Source organism: Chamaea fasciata, unplaced genomic scaffold (genome assembly GCF_029207755.1).
Source record: "Chamaea fasciata isolate MVZ Bird 193981 ecotype frontalis unplaced genomic scaffold, bChaFas1.0.hap1 SCAF_3, whole genome shotgun sequence".
Classification (NCBI taxonomy): Eukaryota; Metazoa; Chordata; class Aves; order Passeriformes; family Sylviidae; genus Chamaea; species Chamaea fasciata.
This window is the reverse complement of record NW_027094088.1, coordinates 61,366,204-61,375,178: the sequence shown is the minus strand read 5'-3', so window position 1 is coordinate 61,375,178 and position 8,975 is coordinate 61,366,204. Positions and strand designations below refer to the sequence as shown.

Sequence of the window (8,975 nt, the reverse complement as noted above, 5' to 3'; positions counted from 1 at the left end):
CCTTGTTGCAAGGCGGTCATGCTTGGTAGGTATACGATCACCAGCCACCTGAGCCTTCATAGAAGAGTTTCCACTTGGGGCTCAGGAGAGATACAAAAGACATGTTTGGTGACATTCTTAGACAGATTCTTATGGCTGGAAGATAAGAAACAGAGATTGCAGCACTTCAAGCCACATTGAGAAGAGGCCAGAGAGGGAAGAGCTGTTAGAACCACAAAATGTAGGTCATTTTGAAGAAGAGATGTTGCCTCTAGGCATGAACCTGAACGAAGACACTGTTTAAAACACACCACATGTAGGAGGGAAGTTTACCATCAGATCTCTCTTCCATGGATAGCGTTCATATTTCAGTAGTGTGCTGAAAAAAAAGATGGGATCCAAACAGCCATTCAGATTTAAAAGTATTTGGGTTTGGGTCAAGACCATTTTCCAACATCTTCTTTCCCTGTGTACTTCCACTATCTGTGAAGTACCTGCTTCAGAACCCCACTGATGAACACTGCTGAGGTTTGGAAACTTTCACTTCCAGCTCCTAGCTGTAGCACACTGGCCTAGACACAATGCTGACACATACTTACGTGAAGTTCACTGAACAGTGCCACTTCATTAAAGTCCCATAAAGGTAAAATCTTGTGCTCAGAGGAGATTTTATTTATGGAGACACAGAAAGTTGCGTGTATGTGTGTGCATGTACTCTGTAAAAAGTCCATTAGTCAAGGTGTAAGTGAAATGAATCTGACCTCTGTGTCATTAACGTGCTGTCTGCAAAGGTGCTGCTTAAGAGCATTCCCGACCTCACCCCAAACCGTCAGTGAGAACAGAGTTAGGGGATGAATTCTTTTTTAAGTGAATCAAGCAGTGTTTTGTCTGAGAAGAAAAAGAATAATGAAGTAGAAAAAAAAAATTAAAAGGCAACCCAGACCAATGATAAATCTTGGGTTTTTTCCAAGTCTTACTGAAAGCTCAAGCCAAAAAGTAAGAAACAGTATCTGAAATGTTTGTGAGGGAAGGCGGCTGTGCCAGCACTCATCCAGCAACATCTGAGAGAAGAGAGAATTTTATATGTGATTGCCTTAGACTTGTTGTCATTATCAATTAAGCTTAGAAGGCTCATTTGATATGCTTGGCCATTCTGCACTCTTGCCAAAAAGGCAAAGACTTCTCCACTGCTGTGGCCCTGAAGAGCTCTGAAACATCATGAGGAGAAGTGAACGAATGTAGCCAGTGAGGTGATACTGAATGCACTGAATTTCACTTGAGGAAAATCACTTTGGATGGTGGCCCAGAGGTGGCACTTGGTGCACACCATCGTCTGATGCTTGTCACTCTTAAATCCTCATGCCTCCTGTGAGTACAACGCAGTCTGGCAACAAACTGATTTTTTGCTACATCTTCTCTAGCCAAGGACATGCTCCTTAAGCACTACAGATGTGCATAACAGCCTTGTTGTGTGTGACTTATGTCTCAATTGCATGCCAGCATGTTTTACATGCCAGGTAGCTCTGTCACCGAGGAAGAAGTGGCAGCTTCAAATATGGTTTTTTTGTCAGTGGCTTTGTTAGTGTGAGCATTCCTGTGCTTTGAAGGTTCATAGGCAGCTCATGCACAGGTGCACTGTGCAGTCAGGGTGAGATGTAAGCCACATGCTCACAAGCACCACTGTGCTTCACGCTCTCCATCTCCTTCGTGCTTCAGTGCCCTGAACACTCTTTTAGCAAACAAGCTCATGAGGAGTCCAAAGCACTCTCTGCCACCATTTTCTCTCCAGAAGGCAGTAGACGATGCTGGTTTAGTATTCTTTACACAGTGATCATATTTGACCTTACTGTTGAATATAAATAATGTTGTCTGTTGCATAAGAAGTGTTGAAGAGTGATCTTCTCAGAAGCTTTCCCATTGTAGTGAATTCTGTTTCATTCTAATCAAAACTGACCTCTGTGGACTTAAATAAAAAAAAAATAAAAAGGTTAATACAGCTTCTACCACATTCACGGATCCCATCCTGTAAGGGTTAATTCACACCTTAGGTTACTCTAGCTTAGTCTTTTGAGTGTAAGCTATGCTTAGCACGGTTACGATGAATCTTCTGTTAAGAGTTTGACTATACAACTGAACTCTTTATTTGCTAAATTCTGGATTAGCCTCACTTAGACTGAAAAAGAAAGAAACCCTCTCTACTGGGGGAAGACAAAGGTCTTCACCAAAATCCCCTGTAGGTGAGTCTACAGGACTGGATACAGTTGCAGCAGGAGGGAGGTAAAGGGGGGGAGGGATCTTGTGGTGACTGTGCTGCCTGCTGAGACAGGGTGTGGATATGCTCCACCAACACAGGCAATTGAAGGTATTCCATAAATCCACCTCTGAAGGTGCCTCAGTGTGAAGGCTAGCAGTAACAAAGCACTTGTGTGAGGGGAATTTTCAGGCCCTTTCTTTGGGAGCCCGCTGGGGGCAGAGGGGAGAACAATCCCTCCAGGCTTCTTTTAAGTGGTTTCACTATGTTTCTGCCACTGAGATGAGTGGGGATTTTTGACCCAGAAACTGTGGAGCTAAGGAGTCATTGAGGATTCTGTAACTACAGCCAATATTTCAGAGGGAAAGTGTCCATCTTAGAGAGCCACTATCAGCAGTTCCCAACAAGAGACGAGCAGCAGCCTCCCTTATTTTAAACGCTGAGTCTGGCTCTCCCCCAGAATTCTCACCCTAAAGGGCACCTAGGAGTGGGGTGATATCATTCCAGGAAATATCCCTGCAAAGGACCCCTGTCCAAAAGATGTGGGGACTGTGATATAATGGTATTGGAGACTGAAGTCATAGGGAATTCAGTCTCAGTTCCAGACTTTGCAAGGAAAGCGATACTCACCCCTCACAACACCTCTATCCCTCTTTATTTTCCCTTTTAAATTTTTTTCCTGTTAATTGTAGACCCCTGTGAGGCCTGTGAGTATAATCAAAAAACAGAGGCATGGATGCCCTCTGAATTAACTGATCCTTGAGCTTTGTTAATACAAGTCTGATCTTGCATCAATTAAAACATCTGTTCAATTCATATCCAGCCAGCATTTTCAGGGGCTGATCCAGTGGAGTATGTTTAGGTCAGCCTCAGTGGGCCTGAGCTGTGAACTCCAGAAACCAGACACATAGGTCCTAATATAAAAAGTATGTGATGTGTTATCAGCAGGCAGCCTCCTTTCTGCTTTTTCCAGGCAACTGAGCAGCAAGAGTAGAGATAAATTCCCTGTAGATAAATGTCAGTCATATTTTAAATATAGATAAACGGATTCAGCAATACAAAAGGTCCTGCTTTTGAATGTGAATTTCTGAGCACAGGTCCCAGCAACAGGATTTTGTGCTTAAACACTTTAGCAATAAATCCCTAGAGAGATTGTGTTGCAAAGTGAAAGAAAGTGAAGCCATTTAAAAATTACAATAATAACCAGCATCAGCATTATCCCATCATCTTTCCTTCAGATTGACTTACAGAATGTTGTTCTTCTGAAATCTTCCCCAAGCAGAAAGGAAAAAAAAATAAAGCTGTTAGTTTCATATATACTTTAGACCATCAGAAACTAGCACTGCTACCACTATCTCTGTGCTGCCAGACTCTGTCTTGTGATTTAATGAGCAAGTTAATGATTCCCTTCACATGTGCCTGAAAAGGTTAAACTTCCAAAGCCATTTGGAGGCTGAGGAATTTATCACTCAAAGTTACCTTCCAGAGCTCTGCTGATAATGAGCCAACCTGTGATGGGAACACATCAGTTTAAAGATGATCCTCTCTAGAGCTGGAAAAAAAAAAGGCACATGCAACTTTCCTGCCTTAATTGGTTTTAGACATTCATTCATGATTTTAGAATTTTGGCAATTTTTGTTCTCATTAAGGAAGACAGTAACTATCATAAAATATCCAAAATCCAGCATATTTAAATATGAAGTAAAGAGAGTTTCCTTCTGAGCTGAAAGTGAAAAATGCATGTGATGAATATCTGTGTGCAAAGAGAATAAGAAATGGGATTAATCTGGGAAAAACCAAGCAGCGCTTGCCTGCAGGCAAAATGTCCTGAGTGGCTAGAACAGGAAGCAAAAGGTCTATGTCTGTGTTGTGACCCCCTCTGACACTAATACATCATGTGCAATAGGAAGGTCAAATTGTAAGAAGCAACTCCTTAAAAAGTATGGTGTCTGCATTTTGAGCATTTTTATTCAGAATCTGGCTTCCAAAGATGAAAATGATTATTTCCTTTAGCTCATATCAGAGAGACAAATAGCAGAACCTAATCTTTAGCATCCCCGTGCTTCATCTTGCCTTCTTTTAGGACTGATGCAGGAATGCTATCATACCTCACTGGCAAATATATTATCTCTTTTAAGCAGAATACCATCACATTTCTGGAGGGAAACAAGTAATGTTCTACCTGTACAATTAACAGATCATTGCATTAAAATACTAAGTATTGATATTAAAAGCTGAAGGATGATTCCCCTCTGGCTTAAAATTTCCCTTTTAAAGTCTATTCCTCGGCTTTGAAACTCTTGACACTAACAAAACCTCAGGTACACTGACAATCATGCTTTCCTTTGGAAGGTTTTATTTCATGCGGTGCTTACATTATTGCTAACAATTTCTTCGTGGAAGTTAAAGCAAATTATCTTGTTCCTGTTAATGGCTGTGTGCAACAGGGTGGAGATTTGTTTACTTGTATTGCCTATTGGCTAGGTAATAGGCCACTTATTAAAAATAAAGTTTTTTCACAGCCATATTAAAATTTCAGTAGACAGGAGCCATTTTGCAGTCTCTTAAATCTCTAAACAGCTAAAAGATGATGATCAAAACCAGCTTGGAACAGAAGCTGAAATAAAATGTCAAGAAACCCAGATTTAAATGAGTTTATACTTTTTAGCTAAAAAGAAATGTTCTAGTTCAGAATTTGCCCCAAACCACTAATGCTAAGAATAACACACTTATCCTTTGCTTGTCCTGTCTTTATAATACATTAGTGAGAGGTCTGTGCTGTCTTTGCCATGCTTTTTCTTCCTCTGGAAAGAGAATGAGCTGCAGTGTTAGCAGAGGCTCTGAGTGCAGTAGCTACTGAGTCTTGGTTTTTAGCTTAAATCATCTGTACTTGTTTATTTCCTTGGAGCTTTCCTCTGGGAGAAAGTCACAGATAGTCGGCATGTTCCTACATATGCCAATTAGGATCCTCAAGTCCACACTTTCTCCTTTTCCTTGCTTTTTGATTTGAACAGATTTTTCTGCCTGGAAGCTTCCCTGTGGGCTTGGGAGGCAGATTACACTTTTCTCCATGGGATGCATCCAGTTGGCTGCAGGAGATCTGGATCCTGTCTTTATTTCTGCCACTAACCTACTTTGGGCAAGCTGCTTCCTTTCTCTGTGCCTTTGTGCCCTTGCTCACCAACTGAGATTAGAAAAGGTACAGGGCAGAGCATGCCTGTAAAAATTACAGTGAGTTTGTGCAATACTTTTAGCACAGTGGGGTCCCACAGCCAGGGATGTTATAAAACTCTTGCTAAAGGACAAATAAGAGTGACAGCTGCTTTTGATCCAAATTTCTCTATGACTCCTGTATCTCTTCCCATATCTTCGTGTAAATCCTTTACTATCTCATTTTGTTCTTTCCTTTTGTCCACACCATCTTACAGATGTTTTTCTATGCTTTTCTTCCTACAGCTCTGAATCTCTCATAATACCTGAACTAATATTGGCACATTTTCACACTAAATAGATTCCCTAGAAAATGCAGTGTCACTGTATTGGGAGCCTAAACAAGTACCTGCCATAGATTATGGCAGTGAAAAGTGTTAATTCTTGGTTTTTCAAACTTTCTTATAGAGTGAGATTTTCCAATGGGTTTCCATGCTTTGCTTCAGGCAGGATCACTTTCTCTTTTCAATAGGCAGCACTGTATGGTTGTGAAGCATCCTGAGACTTTGACAGTGGCATATATCACCCCATTTTGCATGGAAACTGGCTCACCAAGCAGTAGGGGGGGCACAACCAGTCTCATTCCTTGTAACAGGGAGAGGAGCCAGTCTTTTGGCACATGGATAGTTATAAATCAATGTCTGAATCCCTGCAGAAAGTTGCATTGATGATCTTTTATCATAGAATCTCAGAAATAGTTTGGGTTTAAGGCGATCTTAAAAGATTGCCCAGTTCCAACCCACCTGCCATGGTCAAGGACACCTTCCATTAGACCAGGCTGCTCAAAGCCCAGTTCAACTTGATCTTCCTAAGACAGAGAGCAAGGTCAGCTCACAGCCAGAAAGCAGAAGAGCTCAGGAGTAAGCAAAGGAGAATTCTAGCACAGGATCCAAACTGGCAACCTGTTGCCTGTCTCTGTTCTGGGGGTGTGTTGGGGGTTAGGTTTGTTCCTTTTTTTTCTCTAAAGAATTTTTTCCCACAAGTTACCAAGGAGACCAAGTGTTGGATACTGGAGAGTACTTAACCGAAACAAAGAGGTGGACAAAAGGTGGAAGGGGGAGATAACGCAGGTAAAAGACAAAGCTTGAGGCAGCTGCGTGCTTTTTCTACTTCCGGCGTTCGGGGAGACGCGTGTCTGCCGCTCCTCGAGGAGCTCAGCCGCCGCAAAGCACGCCGAGCGGAGAACGGCTGTTGCTGGCTGGAGGAGTTTCACTGTGGCCAAAGGGATCCAGTCCTGGGAAATCTACTATCACCGGTTCGACCTGAATCCTGAGTTTTTCTCTGCCACTCGCGGAAGCTGAGCCACTTTCTGCCTCGCCTTCGGCTTCTTCGGCGCTGCTCCTCTTGCTGCAGCGTGACCCTGCACCCCCTGCCTGCCGGGACATCCTGCCCCGCCTGCCGGGACACCCTGCCATCCCAGCTACCAGCCCGGGACTTTTCCACTCTTTCAGCTTGGTGCTCTGAGGATCCTGCAGGGACACCGAAACCAAACTGCCCTGGGTTTTGTGAAACAAAGCCCTCAAGGTTCTTGGTACTGTTGTCGTTTGTCATTAATGCTGTAGTTGTTTGGTGGGGGGGGGGAGTTTTTTGTGTTTGTTTGCTTTGTATTACATACTAGTAAAGAACTGCTATTCCTATTTCCCAAATCTTTGCCAAAGAGCCTCTGATTGTAATTTTACCTAGCAGATACCTGTCTTCCTAAACCAAGACAGGGTGCATGTGTTTGAAGGAGAAATGTGGCTGGCCTTTGCACATCGTGCTTCAGTGGTCAGTTCTGATCAGTTCTGATCCTGTTTCCACACTCTCAGCTGTTTTAGGAGACCTAGGATTGTACTCCCTGGGATGGTCGAGTGAATAAATTTTAAAATAAATGTAAAAAAATATACTAAGCAAAACTGATTTTTTCAAAGATTTTGATTAAATTACTGAAAGTTATTTGTTGATTTCAATAGACTTTGGATCATGTCAAAAGAAGTGTCTCTTTTTGATGCCTAAAATAATGTTCCCGCACACACGGTTAATGCAGTCAATTGTTCTCTATATCGAGAGCTGTTCTGCAAACAACTCAGGGCCTCTTGACAGACTGCATAAGTAAAAATTAGCTCAAGATTATTGGAGGCACCAAATCATGCCATGGACTTGTTGTTTGGATAATAAAGTTCAGAGGTACAGAGGATAATCTCATCAGAGAGAGGGTGACCAACTCTCAGTTATCATCCCTCTGTACACTTCCTTTTTAGCTAATTAAACCTTAATTCTTCACAGGAAGTAGTTTCTGCACATTCTACAATAACTTGGCTTCATATTATTTGACATATCTCTCTTGTTTTTTATCTGGAGAAACAGGAAAAGTACAGCTCCAACATATAGACCTAAACCATTGCTTTATCTTTCCATTAGTATATTAGCAGTTCTCATATGACATAGTATGAGCTCCATTCCCCAAGAATAAAGATATATATTTTTAAACAACTTCTCCAGGATAAAATGCGGATAAGCTGTGGAGTTTAACTATACATACTATTTCTTCTCTTTAATAGGATAGAGGAAGCATTTTGACTCTTTAGATTTTACTTTCACATCATTATTCACTGCCTTCTTTGTTTGAATAACATTATTTCAGTGTTCTCAACTTCAGCCCTTCATAAACCATCACATTCCTAAAAATACTAGTGACTTTTTGTCATCTGGTGGCCCCGGCTATTGGATTTATATTTTTAACTTTTCTTCACAACCGCAAAAGGTAGAAACTATTTCTTCTGAAAGAATGAAACATGACAGCTTCCTGTAATCATATGACTTCAGGAGCTCAGGTTTTAAGAAAAGTGATCTCTCTCCTAATAAAATCACAAGTGTTGGCAATTCTGTTCCTGCTTTTGACCACTTAAGTTTTGTAGCAGAGTCTCAGAGCACAGTATCAAAACATAGCTGACTTCTTTTCAGAAATGAAATTTACTTATATGGTCAGCATTAAAATTTATGGAAGAATCAGTCCCAGCTGCTCACCAATTTTCCCTGAACCCCAGTCCATCAATACTTTTGCAAAATCTGGTGTTGATATGAAGAATCTGTTTATGACATGAATCCAGTAGGAAATTAAACTTGCTACATATGTGAATGTGAGACAGGAGCATTTTTTATAATTTTGTCTTTGTTACTCAATTTTATCTGCATCTACAGAAGGATTCCCCACATTAGTGTCACAGAATAAGAAGTTAACAAGATTTCCTGATTTGCATGCTTTGCCATCAAAAATTATTTTCTTAAAAAGATAGGGTGTTTCTCCCAAGTTAAAGAATTAATTGAAGAGAAATTACCTGCCAGTGGTGCACCTGAGACCAGACCACCTCTAGGGGTTGATTGCAAACTAATGACTAAAGAGGCATATTTATGGAGAGCCATTTGCTCAAGATACGCAGATCCAGGGTAGAAACTCAGGATATCAGGTACTTTCCTGGTAGTGATGTCCTATACAGATGGCCCCTCAGTGAAAGAATTAATTACAGAAAATTTGTATTCATCTTATTCACTTATT

The 8,975-nt window shown here is 41.2% G+C and overlaps 1 long non-coding RNA gene across 1 annotated transcript; it reads right to left on the bottom strand.

The window, feature by feature from the left end:
* Positions 1 to 642: 642 nt before the first annotated feature.
* Positions 643 to 3,567, bottom strand: LOC136287748 (uncharacterized). The gene is made up of 2 exons (XR_010720295.1): positions 3,479 to 3,567; positions 643 to 1,942 (listed from the first exon to the last, which is right to left on the bottom strand). It is a non-coding gene; the product is annotated as an uncharacterized lncRNA (long non-coding RNA).
* Positions 3,568 to 8,975: the final 5,408 nt, after the last annotated feature.